This window comes from Mustela lutreola, chromosome 2 (assembly GCF_030435805.1).
Source record: "Mustela lutreola isolate mMusLut2 chromosome 2, mMusLut2.pri, whole genome shotgun sequence".
In the NCBI taxonomy this organism is placed as follows: Eukaryota; Metazoa; Chordata; class Mammalia; order Carnivora; family Mustelidae; genus Mustela; species Mustela lutreola.
In genome coordinates, this window is record NC_081291.1 from 196,164,757 (window position 1) to 196,178,147 (window position 13,391).

The window sequence follows — 13,391 nt, forward strand, 5'->3', positions numbered from 1 at the left end:
GGTGTGAATGGGGCCAAAGCCAGGACCTAGACTGGGGCCTCAAGAGCTGCCACCACCACCACCACCACTGCCTCCCCAGCCACTGCTGCCTCTGCTCCTTCGTCAAGAACGAATTTAGTCATCTCTATTATCAGTCAAGCCTTGCCTGACCTCATCCACTGAAGCTGATCCTTCACACCACACCTAGGAGTCATCATTATTTCTGTAGTTATCACTTGGAATTGCAACATATGTTTATACAAGTAGCTTTCCTAATACAATATAAATTCTTTGAGTCTAAGAATTCAAACTTTTCCATTTTTGTACTCTGTATACCTATCATACTTGAGTAAGGCTTATTGATGCGATTGAGATGATTAGGGACATAGTAACCCCACTTCTTTTAAGGCGATGCATGAGGAACACGTAGGTGTTTGTAAGATATTTTAAAGATGCAAAAGCAAGTCTTCAGAGATATACTCTCAAAGAAATATTTCAAGAAATAGCTAGCACAATACTGAATGAGATTAACAAAGTTGGAAGAATGACAGTACCTGACTTTGAGACTTACTTTAAAGCTACAGCAATCAAGACAGTGTGGTATTGGCAGAAGAATCACTGGGACAGAATAGAGAACACAGAAGCAGATTCACATAAATACAGTTAACTGATCTAAGATAAAGCAGCAAAGGCAATACAATGAAGGGAAGCAAAGATTGTCTTTTCAACAGTGGTTGAACAATGAAACAATTGGACAGCCACATACCAAAAAAAAAAAAAAAAAAAAAAGTATATCTAGACAATCATATTATCCTTTACAAAAATCAACTCAAAAGGGATCATAGATCTAAATGTAAAGTGAAAAGCTATTAAACACCTAACAAAATAACATAGGCAGAAGACCTGGATAACATTTGACATGACCATGACTTTTTAACACCAAAGACACGATCCATGAAAGTAATAACTGATAAGCTGGACTTCATTAAAATTAAAAACTTCTGCTCATTGAAAGGCAATGCTAAGAGAATGAGAAGACCAAGCCACAGACTGTGAGAAAATATTTATGAGACCCATCTGATAAAGAGTTTATCCCAAATACACAAAGTATTTTTTTTTTAAGATTTTATTTGTTTATTTGACAGACAGAGATCACAAGTAGGCAGAGAGGCAGGCAGAGAGAGAGGAGGAAGCAGGCTCCCTGCTGAGCAGAGAGCCTGATGCGGGGCTCGATCCCGGGACCCTGGGATCATGACCTGAGCCAAAGGCAGAGACTTTAACCCACTGAGCCACCCAGGCACCCCCCAAATACACAAATTCTTAAAACTCAACAATAAGAAAATGAACAGCCCAACTGAAAAATATAAAGACCTTAGTAGACACCCCACAAAAAAGATATATAGATGGCAAATAAGCATGTGAAAATATGCTCAACATCGTATGTCATCAAATGCATACGGAAATGCAAATTAAAATAATAATGAGATTCCACTACATTATCTATTAAAATGGTCAAAATCCAGAATACTGGCAACACCAAATGCCTGTGAGCAGGTATAGCAAAGGGAAGTCGCATTCACTGTTAGGGGCAGTACAAAATGGCACAGCCATTCTGGAAGAGAGTTGAGCAATTTCTTATAAAAACTGATGAGGGATGCCTGGGTGGCTCAGTTGCTTAAGCCACTGCTTTGGCTCAGGTCATGATCCCAGGGTCCTGGGATCGAGTCCCACATCAGGCCCCTTGCTCAGCGGGGAGCCTGCTTCTCTCTCTACTTCTGCTTGCTGCTCTGCCTGCTTATGTTCTCTCTCTCTCTCTCTGACAAATAAATAAATAAATAAAATCTTAAAAACAAAAAACCGAGGAAGGATAGCTGGAAGGCAGGCAGGCAGGGACAAGCACGCCACAACCCTCCTACCTCCCAAGGAAATCACCCTTAAAAGGATCTTATACTATCCTGGTAGGAGCCCTCTATCCTTTGGACAGATAGTAACAAAAACCTGATCTGATCCGATGACAAGCCAGGGAGGGTTAACCAGATTAAAACAGCCCTCCAACAAGCCCAGGAAACCCCTTATACTTAGAAACTCTGATGGGTGGGGCATCTGGGTGGCTCAGTGGTTGGGCATCTGCCTTTGGCTTGGGTCATGGTCTCCCCCGGGTCCTCGGATCAAGTCCCACATTGAGCTCTCTGCTTTAGCGGGAGGCCTGCTTCTCCTCCCTCTCCCACTCTCCCTGCTCGTGTTCCCTCTCTAGCTGTCACCCTCTCCCTGTCGAATAAATAAATAAAGTCTTTAAAAAAAAAAGAAAAACCCTGATGGCAACCCTCTCAGCACCGACAGAGAAAAAAAAATTCTGTAACAAAACCAAACATACTCTTGCCATATGATCCAGCAATCGTGCTCCTTAGTATTTACCCAAAGGAATTGAAAACTTATGTCTACACAAAAATCTACACATGGGTGTTTATAACAGCTTGATTCATAATTGCTACAACTTTGACGTATCCAAGATGTCCTTCAGTAGGTGAGTGGAGAAGTAAACTATAGTATCTCTGGACAATGGGATATTATTCAGTGCTAAAAAGAAATGAGCTACCAAGCCATGAAAAGACATGGAGGAATCTTAAATGCATATTTTTAAGTTAAAGAATCCAGACTCAAAGTGCTATATACTGTATGATTCCACACCAAAGGGGGGGGGGGGTGGTAAAAAGCAAAAAGCAAAAGCAAAACTAGGGAAACAGTAAAACTATGGAAGCTGTAAAAACCAAAACTATGGGAAAGGTAAAAAAGACAAGAAGTCGGAGAGAAGCAAAGGATGAGTAAGTAGAGCCAGAGGATTTTTAAGGCAGGGAAAATACTTGTCCGATATTGTAGTGATGGATACTGTGTCATGATAAGTCTGTCCAAACCCACAGAATGTACACCACCGAGAATGTTAACTCTGCAAACCAGAATGATATATGAATGCGGATTCATCCATTTTAACAAATGTATCACTCTGCTGGGGGATGTTGGTAAAGGAGAGGCTTGCAAGTGTGTGAGCAGATGTGCTAGAAGGTGGAGGAGGGGCTATAAAGCATCTTCCACACCAAGAAGTCACTTTGAGACCAAAAAACACAAAGCAAGCCACTCCACACCATTTACACAGTTCTGTTCAGGGTAACTCAACAACAGGGAGTGGATTGGGCAGTCAGGTGCTGTCCAGTGCTTGCTAGGCAGCTGCTCTCTGGGAAGTCTGGATTGTATAGAGGGAGGGGTTGCTAGTTATCTACAGTGATGCAATCTGTGTACCAGTGGGGAGAGAGCGGAAGAACTGTGTTATTTCTACTAGTTATCAACAGCTTTAGGGAAGATGAGAACAAGCCTTCCTGCCTTCTGGTCAGGATATACAGTAACCTCCAAGGGACCTAGCACATGTCGCCCCAAGGAAGGGCATTGCATAGGCATAGACACGATGGAGAGCCTAATATGGAGTCAGTATTGTCAGCCATCCCTACAAAGGAAATTTCTGTAACTTCCCCTCCCTTTTGCTGTGAAGCTTAAATGGCTCTAAATTAATAATAATAATAAAGTCTTAGTAAAAGAAAAATTTTCAGGCAGTCTCTGAATTGAGACCATCTGGCTAACAGTCAAGCCAGACGACCAGCTTCTAATGACTTCATAGCACAGTCTTGCCCTGACTCAGACTGTGAACACGGCATGACTTCTCCATAACTTCTAAAGTCGTTGACACCAATGACCCATGACCAATGCCTTGCTTCTTGCCTCTACCGTATGTAAAGGTAGTAGCTAGCCGCTGTGCAGGCAAAGGTGTGTTCTGTTACTAGGTGCTAGACATTGTGATGACTTAATCCTTATGGCAATCCCGTGAAGAAAGCTTGTTTACTGCCACCATTTCTTGCTGAGGAAACTGAGGCAGAAAGCTTAAGTAGTCAGATGCAGATCACCAGCTGGTATGTGGCAGAGCCAAGATCTGTACTCTGGAAGCCTGGCTCCTGGGCTTGCACTTGAAACCACAAGGCCCCACAGAGCTGCTGTAGGAGTCCCCCTCCCACAAAGTCAGAGTCGTAGACATTCTGGTTCTCTGGAAATGCACTCACAGGTGCTTAAGATGCGAAGTCCTGAGCGACAACCAATAGCCTTCCGCAGCTTATTTTGTAAAATGAGATTTCGGGGAAGAAAGAGCGACAGTAACGGAGGCACAGCATTTTTCCACTTATAAATTTATTCATCACAACGTTTTATGCACAAACACATAGTTTGTGTGTTCATCGCACAGTTATAAATAGATACACTCAATCTGGTAAAATGTAGAGGAAGTGGGCAGAGTATTTTTAATCTTGATAAAATGCTTCAAAAAGAAGCCCATTCTCAGGCTCTTTGGGGTCAGATGTAGGGACATCTGTGGGCTAGATTCTTTACCACTTCCTCAGTAGCCTTGAATGTAGATGTTCCATGTTGGGTCTATTTTTGATCCTCAGAACAGCTGGTATACCCAGCACCAGTCCTTCTACCTGATTTAAGTGATCCAATGTCCAGGAAGTTCTTGCCATGAAGGGATATACTTCATGGGCATTTCCATTGAGATCTTTTTTCTCAGAAACCATTCCCACTTTCCCCTGCCTACATTTGAAAATGCATCCTTTAATTCGTTACTTCTAATCTCTTTCTTCGCAGTCCATCAATTTTACAGCAGATGATAAACACTACACCCACTACTGCAACCAGGAGTGATGACTGGCATTGTTTTTATGTCACCTCACAATATCCTGGTTATTATTTTTTTTCATAATAATATAAAGGTAATAACTCTTAGTTATTTTAGTCATTTCTAGTTCAAGTAGTACTAAATAAAGTTAAATTCATAGTACCCTTCTCAATTGAGCAATTGGAATCATTCTTAATACTATTTTAGAGGGGCACCTGGGTGGCTCAGGGGGTTAAGCCTCTGCCTTTGTCTCAGGTCATGATCCCAGGGTCCTGGAATTGAGCCCCACATTGGGCTCTCTGCTCAGCATGGAACCTGCTTCCTCCTCTCTCTCTCTGCCTGTCTCTCTGCCTACTTGTGACTTCTGTCTGTCAAATAAATAAATAAAATCTTAAAAAAAAATATGATCTTAGAATATGATAGCATATTAAAGGTGTAGAATTATGTAGAGAAAAAGAACTGGTTTAAAAATTGGATTTTAAAAAACTAGATTTGGGGTTTTTTCAGGGGGGCGTCTCATTTCTGCACAATATGTGAGCACTGGCTGCCTTGTTTGAATGTCTTTTCAAGAACATCTGTATAGAAAACAGCCTTGCAGTATAGAAGCAGTGTCTCCTTCTGGAGCAAAGGAAAAGCTTGCTTACTGTTCAGTATAATATAGAGCACATCCCTCTCTGGGGAAAAGTCCAGGCAAGTAAAGTGCTGTAATAAAAGATGGAGGTTTCCTAAGCTTGTAGTTGATGTCTGCAGTGCAAGGTGCAGACATCACTGGGCCCCTTTGTGTTGCCCTGTGAGAGTTGTGTGCTTGGCTATGCTATTGCTAAGACCAACAGGGTTTTTTCCCTCTGAGCCAGAAGTCTTACGTCTTCAGCCAGCATCTATTCAACTGTGGCAGAAAAAATTGTTAGCTTGCAAGTAGGGAAATGTCTCAGCCCCTTCTAAGTTATTGACAAAAAGATCTAAAAAAAATTTAATCCACATTGTTATACATAGATACAGGTTTGGGGTGAATTAGTGAAGTGGGGGGAGGAAAGAGAAATTAAGAGGAAATGCTAGTAGGAATAGGATTTATGATTTTTGCATCCCACTTCTTTTTGTTTTTCCATGTTTCTGCAATCGATAAGTATATAAACAGAAAAAAAAATCAATGTTTCATAGAAATAACACACCAGGTATACATACTTTATTGCCAATGTGAATTATATTTCTTCCAAAATGGTAGTTCCAGTGTTTTCAAACTTAGGAAGATAGAGAAGTGATGAATTTTTCTGTATTCTTTTATACCCTATCGCTTTATAGCATTCTTATTTGTTACAAGGATAGCTGATTCTATTGTGTTTTGTTGGTATAGAGTATTACCATCTACTAATAACTTTAGAAAGGAGGATGCAGAGTTGGTGGTGTCTATAGATGGTAGTAATACATAATATAATATGTTACTAAAGTGTCTTAGATAGCATGCTTCTATAAGCTATATATCATATATACCTTCTTTGTTATCCATCAAATTTATATGTATTTTATATACACATGTTTCCATCTCACATTTTATTTGGGCAAAATTTCCAGGTAAAAATAACTACTAACAGTGATAACAGATTTCCTTACCTTGATTCTGATTTCCACAAGAGTAACTTGGCTGTTGCATTGTTGATTAAGTGAAAACCATTGATTTAAATATTATCATCTTAAAAATGTTTCATTTTCTTTGTCGTTTCATAAAGTTTTATTTTGTCCTCTATTTTTTTGAGCTAAGTTTTGGATTTTGTACTGGGTTGAATAGTGTCTCCCCTCCTGCGGTTCCCCAAATCCACATGCACTCAAAACCTCAGAATGTGACATTACTTGAGAACTGGGTTTTGGCAGATGTAGTTAGTTAAGAAGAGGTCATGCTGCACCTTTCCTCCCTCAACATCCATATTTAATAAATTGGCTTGCTAATAGTTCCACCTTCAAAATACTTGAGTCTAATCACTACATCCAGCAAAACAAACAAGACCAAAACGACAATGACAAAAACACCATAGACTTGGCCACCATGATCACACAGCATTTTTAGTGGTTCCTCTGCTTTCCCACTTACCTGCCTAGGGGAGTGGCCTTCCAGTAATGAAATACAAACACTGTTACTCTTATGCTTGAATGATATTAGTGGTTTTATGTTATATTTAGAATAAAATCCAAACTATTACCATGGCCAAGAAGATCTTTAAAACAGGGCTTCTGCCAATGTCATCAACCTCAACTCCTGCCACCCTGTCTCCGGATTCATGAACTCCCAGCTCCACTGGCTTTTTTCCTATTCTTCCAACACACTTTTGTTCCTTGGGTCCTTACATTTGCTATGCCCTCTGCTGGAAATCCTGTTCCCTAGATCCTTGAATAGGTGGTTCCATTTTGGCCCCCAGACTACCCTCTCAGGGAAGCTTTCCCTGACCATTTCAATGAACTCAATCCCTCTCATTTCCCTATATATTTTCATTGTTATTCTTCTCACCACCTCATCACTCTCTGAAATTGCTTTTGTTACCTTACTGATTCTTTGCTTGAAGCCTACCGAGTTCAAAACCTGCTTTCTTTTGCTCATGGCTGGGTCTCCAGCAAGATGTCAGGCACACAATATACATTCAACGCATGTTTGAAGGAATGAATGTTTGTTTACCTAGACACATCTCATTTACACATTCCAGGTGCAGCACATAGTTTGTCTTGCCACGATCCATGCTATTTCATGTTTCAGAATTCATATTGCTTGACTTTTGCTGCCTAATAAACCATCCCAACACAGCATCTTAAAACCACCACCACTGGATTTAGCTCGTGATTTTCTGAGTGTATTATGTTTCTTCAGGTCTGGACCAATTCTACCCATCTCTGTGTCTGTGGTCAATCTGCTGGATGGCAGTTGTTCGGCTGAGGTATCTTAATTTTCCTCCATTCCTTGTCTCATCCTTCCAGCAGCCTAGCTTGGGCATTTTATTATTTTTTCCCCTTTTATATAATTTTTTATTTTTATTTATTTTTTAATTTACGTATAATGTATTATTAGCCCCAGGGGTACAGGTCTGTGAATCGCCAGGTTTACACACTTCACAGCACTCACCATAGCACACACCTTCCCCAATGTCCATAACCCCACTAACCTCTCCCTCTCCCCTCCCCCTGGAAATCCTCAGTTTGTTTTGTGAGATTAAGAGTCTCTTATGGTTTGTCTCCCTGCAGATCCCATCTTGTTTCATTTATTAGCTTGGGCATTTTAACATGATGTCTCTGGGATCCAAGTCAAGAAAGTACTTGTCAGGTCTCAAGTCGGGTTGCATTTGCTATTGTCCCAGTGGCCAAGGTAAGACACATGTGCTCAGATTCAGGATTTGAAAGTGCTGTCTACTGGAATGGTTACAGGGAGATTTGAACAAATTGGGTGGTATTACTGAAACAATCTACCCCAGGTGGAAAACCACCATACGCTGTGTATATTTGTTTCCAATAGTATAGTTTTCTTGGATTTCTGGGCTACTGATTGCTAGAAAGGGAAATAATGTAGGAGAATGTGGAGAGTGGAAATTTTCTTGCTCTCAGAAAAGTATTGAGTCTGAGTAGATAAATGACCACACACTTCTGGCCAGAGAATGTAATGGAGTCACAGTACAATGAGTCAGTCTCTTTTCCCTTCCCCCATTCTCAGTTCAACCATCTGCCTCAATGTACCATTTGTGTCTGGTTATTATAACTTCCTTCTGAAGTTTGGAAGATTATAAGTAATTTTCCTAGATTGCAGATATTTTCAATCCTAGATTCTGTGTATTTCCTTGACTTGTTCAAATGAAAGGGAGGTAAGGGTGAATCCATCACGGTTGGCTTCCATCATCATAACCCTATGGTGTCTTCCAAATTTTTCTTTACATTAAAACTGCTCCTATACTCAAATCTACAATTATTAGTCAACTGTTACTTTCTTTGGTACAGATTATGGGGAAATATGGTTGGAATAAGATGGCCCCTATGATCAGTAAGTCATTTCACAGAAACTGTATCTTGTGTTTCAGAAGAAAGTTTCTTCAGGGTAGTGCTCTAGGTCTTGTGGTTCTGAAAATACATTTAGCTTGATCATTAAGATAAAGTGTATTCTTAATAAATTCGAATTCTCTTTGTCACTCTCTCTCTCATCTCATACCCCCTCTCAACTTAAAGAGTCTTCTTCTAAGAGTAAACCTACCTTCTAAGTCCTTCCTTCTTCATTTACTTTGACAACCCTCATCTTGAAAACCTTTTTCTCAGACACTTTCCCAAGTACGCATCTTTCCTACCAAGGGTTAAAGAGTAACACAACACTAACATGTGCGGGACAGTAAAACAAACAAACAAACAAACAAAAACCCTTTGATAACTTACAAGTTCCAGTGATTTTAGAATCTATGCCTGTTGCAGACATAGTTTTTCTTTCTTTTAACCTTCAAATTATTTCCTTTCCCAGGGAGTTGTTTTTAAAAGACCTACATTTTATCATTCTTCAATGCGTTTTGAGTGTTAGTGTTTTAATACTTGAATGATATATGTGGAAGAATTTTTTGGAATTGAATTCTAAATGCAAATTATTCTTAAGCACTCTGTCTTGACTAACATCATCTAATATTAAAATCTGGTTTTACTACATTTTTAGAAAAGAGTTTAAGACACAGTTAATATTAAATTTGATGTACTGTGAGAGCTCGGTGATCTTTAACCAGAACAAGTTGTAACATTTTGTTCTTCTAAATAGCCTACAGTCAAATGGTGACTGCCTACTCTTCCTGACTAAGCTAAAAAGAAACTTACTGCTTCATTTAATTTTGCATTTATCATTCAACAAATATTTATGAAACCCCTGAAACAGGCCAGGCATTGGTCTCATCCCTGAAAATACCAGGATGTATAATACAAAATGTCCTACTCGGGAAGATCACATCCTCGTGATGGATACAGACAAGTAAGCAAAAAGTTAATAACCCATGCTTTAACAGGGACATGAAATAGCATCTCTGGGAAACAGAGGAGGTGAAAGCAAAGGAAGTGATTTGTTCAGACGTAACAAGTTAACTATGGAAAAGACCAAGAAAAGGACCAAGTGAGAAGTGAGGACAAATCTGAGTTAAGGACTGGAAGGTGCTAATGGGGATCAAACAGGAAAGCTAGAAAAGTATTCAACGGAGTCCTAGAGAATCTAGGGGAATGATCTGTTGCTTTGAATCTTCAAACATTTTCTGCAATATTATGTTCCATTTGAAACACTTTAATCATGACTGTTAGCCTACATGCAAACACATTCTTCCATGTCCCTGGAGAAATAATTCTACCCTTAGCCAAGAGCCTAGCATTCCAGAAACTTAAGCCATGATACAGAAATCCAAATTCAATTCAACACCATCTGCATAACCAGCTGTTCACCTCCCATATTTCCTTCTTTTTTTCATGTACCACATGTTCATGGGAAAAAAGAAATTATGAATGAAAATGTTATCTGTGCTTTGAAGTCCTACATTTTCATAACCTCAAAGTCATCCACTGATGTTCTCTGACAGCGTCATTTATGCCGTCTGGAGAAGCAGACTATATTGTCTTGAGGCAGGACTCAGGTATTTGGTAACTGTTAACAGGGTCTTCATACTAAGAGCCTAAAAGCGTATTTCAGAAAACCAGCACATGTGTCTGGCAATTTGCTAGAATGGTGACATTCAACAAGACCTTGGCAGCTGGCAGGCACTCGCCAACCACAACAAAGTTTCTGTCAAGCTCTTCTTTTTGGAATATGCCTTCTTCTCCAGTGACTTCCTGTGATTTCCTATTCACATGTCCATCCACTTACTCGTCCTCAAACATTTATTTGCCTAATGCCTCTTACAGACTCAACAGACAATAAACAACGAACATATCTTTCAAGTATTGTCAATTACTCAAAGGCTTTCTTTTTGCTCTTTTACTCCCCGTGGTCACTGAAGGTAATAAAAGTATCTAACTTCTAGGGCATTTTTTTTTTTTTTAAGATTTTATTTATTTATTTATTTGTCGGAGAGAGGGAGAGAGAGCGAGTGAGCACAAGCAGACAGAGAGGCAGGCAGAGGCAGAGGGAGAAGCAGGCTCCCCGCCAAGCAAGGAGCCAGATGTGGGACTCGATCCCAGATGCTGGGATCATGACCTGAGCCGAAGGCAGCCGCTTAACCAACTGAGCCACCCAGACGTCCCTTATAGGGCATTTTTAAGTACTAAGTGAAATAGTGTGAGTCAAGGACTTAAAACAGACTGGTGGGGCACCTGACTGCCTCAGATGGTAAAAAGCATGTGACTCTTGACCTTGTGATCTTAAATTCAAGCCAAACCTTGGGCTTGGAGCTTACTATCAATCAATCAATCAATAAGTCAATCATAGACTGGTCCATTGTTAAGTATGCATTATGTATTTGCTATTAATATTATAATAACATCAAAAACACCATTAATACATAGGCCATAAATGTTATGGCCCACTATTTACCTAAAGATACAAATGTAGTGATCCGAGGGGGCACGTGCACCAAATGTTGATAGCAGCAATGTCCACAATAGCCAAACTATGGAAAGAACCTAGATATCCATCAACAGATGAATGGATAAAGAAGATGTGGTATATCTATATCTATATCTATATCTATATAGATCACACACACACACACACACAATGGGATACTATGCAGCCATCAAATAAAATGAACTCTGGGGCGCCTAGGTGGCTCAGTGGGTTAAAGCCTCTGCCTTCGGTTCAGGTTATGATCCCAGGGTCCTGGGATCGAGCTCTGCATTGAGTTCTCTGCTTAGCAGGGAGCTTGCTTCTTCCTCTCTCTCTCTGCCTGCCTCTCTGCCTACTTGTGATCTTTGTCTGTCAAGTAAATGAACAAAATTAAAAAAACAAAAAACAAAAAACCGAAATCTTGCCATTTGCAATGACATGGATGGAACTGGAGGGTACTATGCTGAGCAAAATAAGTCAATCAGAGAAAGACAATTATCATATGATCTCTCTGATATGGGGGATTTGAGAGGCAGGGTGGGAGGGTTGTGGGGGGCAGGAAAGGAAAAAATGAAACAAGTTGGGATTGGGAGGGAGACAAACCATTAAGAGACTCTTAATCACACAAAACAAACTGAGGGTTGCTGGGGGTGGGGGGTAGGGAGAGAGCTGCTGGGTAATGGACATTGGGGAGGGTATATGCTATGGTGAATGCTGTGAAATGTGTAAGACTGATGATTCACAGATCTATACTCCTGGGGCAAATAATACATTATATGTTAATAAAAATAATTTTTTTAAAAGATTTTATTTATTTATTTGACAGAGAGATCACAAGTAGGCAGAGAGGCAGGCAGAGAGAGAGGCAGGCAGAGAGAGAGGCAGAGAGAGAGGAGGAAGCTCTCTGCTGAGCAGAGAGCCCGATGCAGGGCTCTATCCCAGGACCCTGTGATCATGACCTGAGCCAAAGGCAGAGGCTTTAACCCACTGAGCCACCCAGGCGCCCCAATAAAAATAATTTTTTAAAAATACAAAAAATGTTATGACCCACAACAACAATTTTATGAATGTAGCTAATTAAAATATTCTTGTAATTGTACTTTGTCTATTTTGGCCACACATACACACAATTTAAACAATTATCCAGTACATCAGAATGGTTTTACAGCTTATAAATGATGCAGTTTGGGTTTTTTTAAGTGTATAGTTTATTAAACAAAATCTAGGATTATACTTCCTTGTCATTTCAGTCAACTAGTGTGGGAACCAAGGTATAACACGTTGGTTTATTGGTGATTTATTTTTTTAAATATAAAGCTTATTATGCCATGGAAACACAAAACAGGCAAATCAGTAAAACAGTAATACAATATTTAATTAGAAAAATCCTAAAATTAGCCTAAATATAATAAAACTATGTGGTTGAGAGGACTTTGAAAGACAAAGTTGAGTCTGATTCTGTGATGCATGCCGAGTAGGCATTCTGAAAGATAAAGAATCTAAACATCTCATCTCCCTGCTTCCTTTCCTATCTCTTCCAGAACAGTATGTCTTTAAAGCAGTCTGGCATAACGTATTTTGTGCATAATAATCTGTGTGTACCTCTTGTTGTCTCAGAAATTGTTGTTGAAACCTGTGCCTCATTATGATCCTCCAAAAAAGTGCATTTTTCCCCTTTTATTTTTGATCTATGATTTCCACAAATTAAAAAAATATGGTTAAAATATTGTTTGAAGACTATGAACTTGAGGTTAGAGGAGTCAAAGCCTTCTTCCTTTATCTCAAAAACAAAAAATGGGAAGAATTAGGATTCTTGAGAAGTTACTGCGATCTGGAAACTTCTAAACACTTTGCAAGTTTATGTCTTCAAGTTATCCTTGGAAGATCTTATGGCAAGGAAGCTTTATTATGAGGGTTGTGGGACCCATTAATATGCTATAAGTCTCTCTATTACCTAGAGACCTTAAGCAACCAGGTACACTGGAACAGAATTTCTGCTCCTCATAATGTACCTATAGTGCATTTTATTTAATTTTAAATGTCATTAATATCACAAAATGAGACTCAAAAAAGTTGCTGGGGCTATCTGGAAAAATAATTGGAGGGGATTAGAAAAGTGAAATTGCATGAGGGTTTGTGGTTTTGTTTAAGAATGTGGGAAATCTGGGCGCCTGGGTGGCT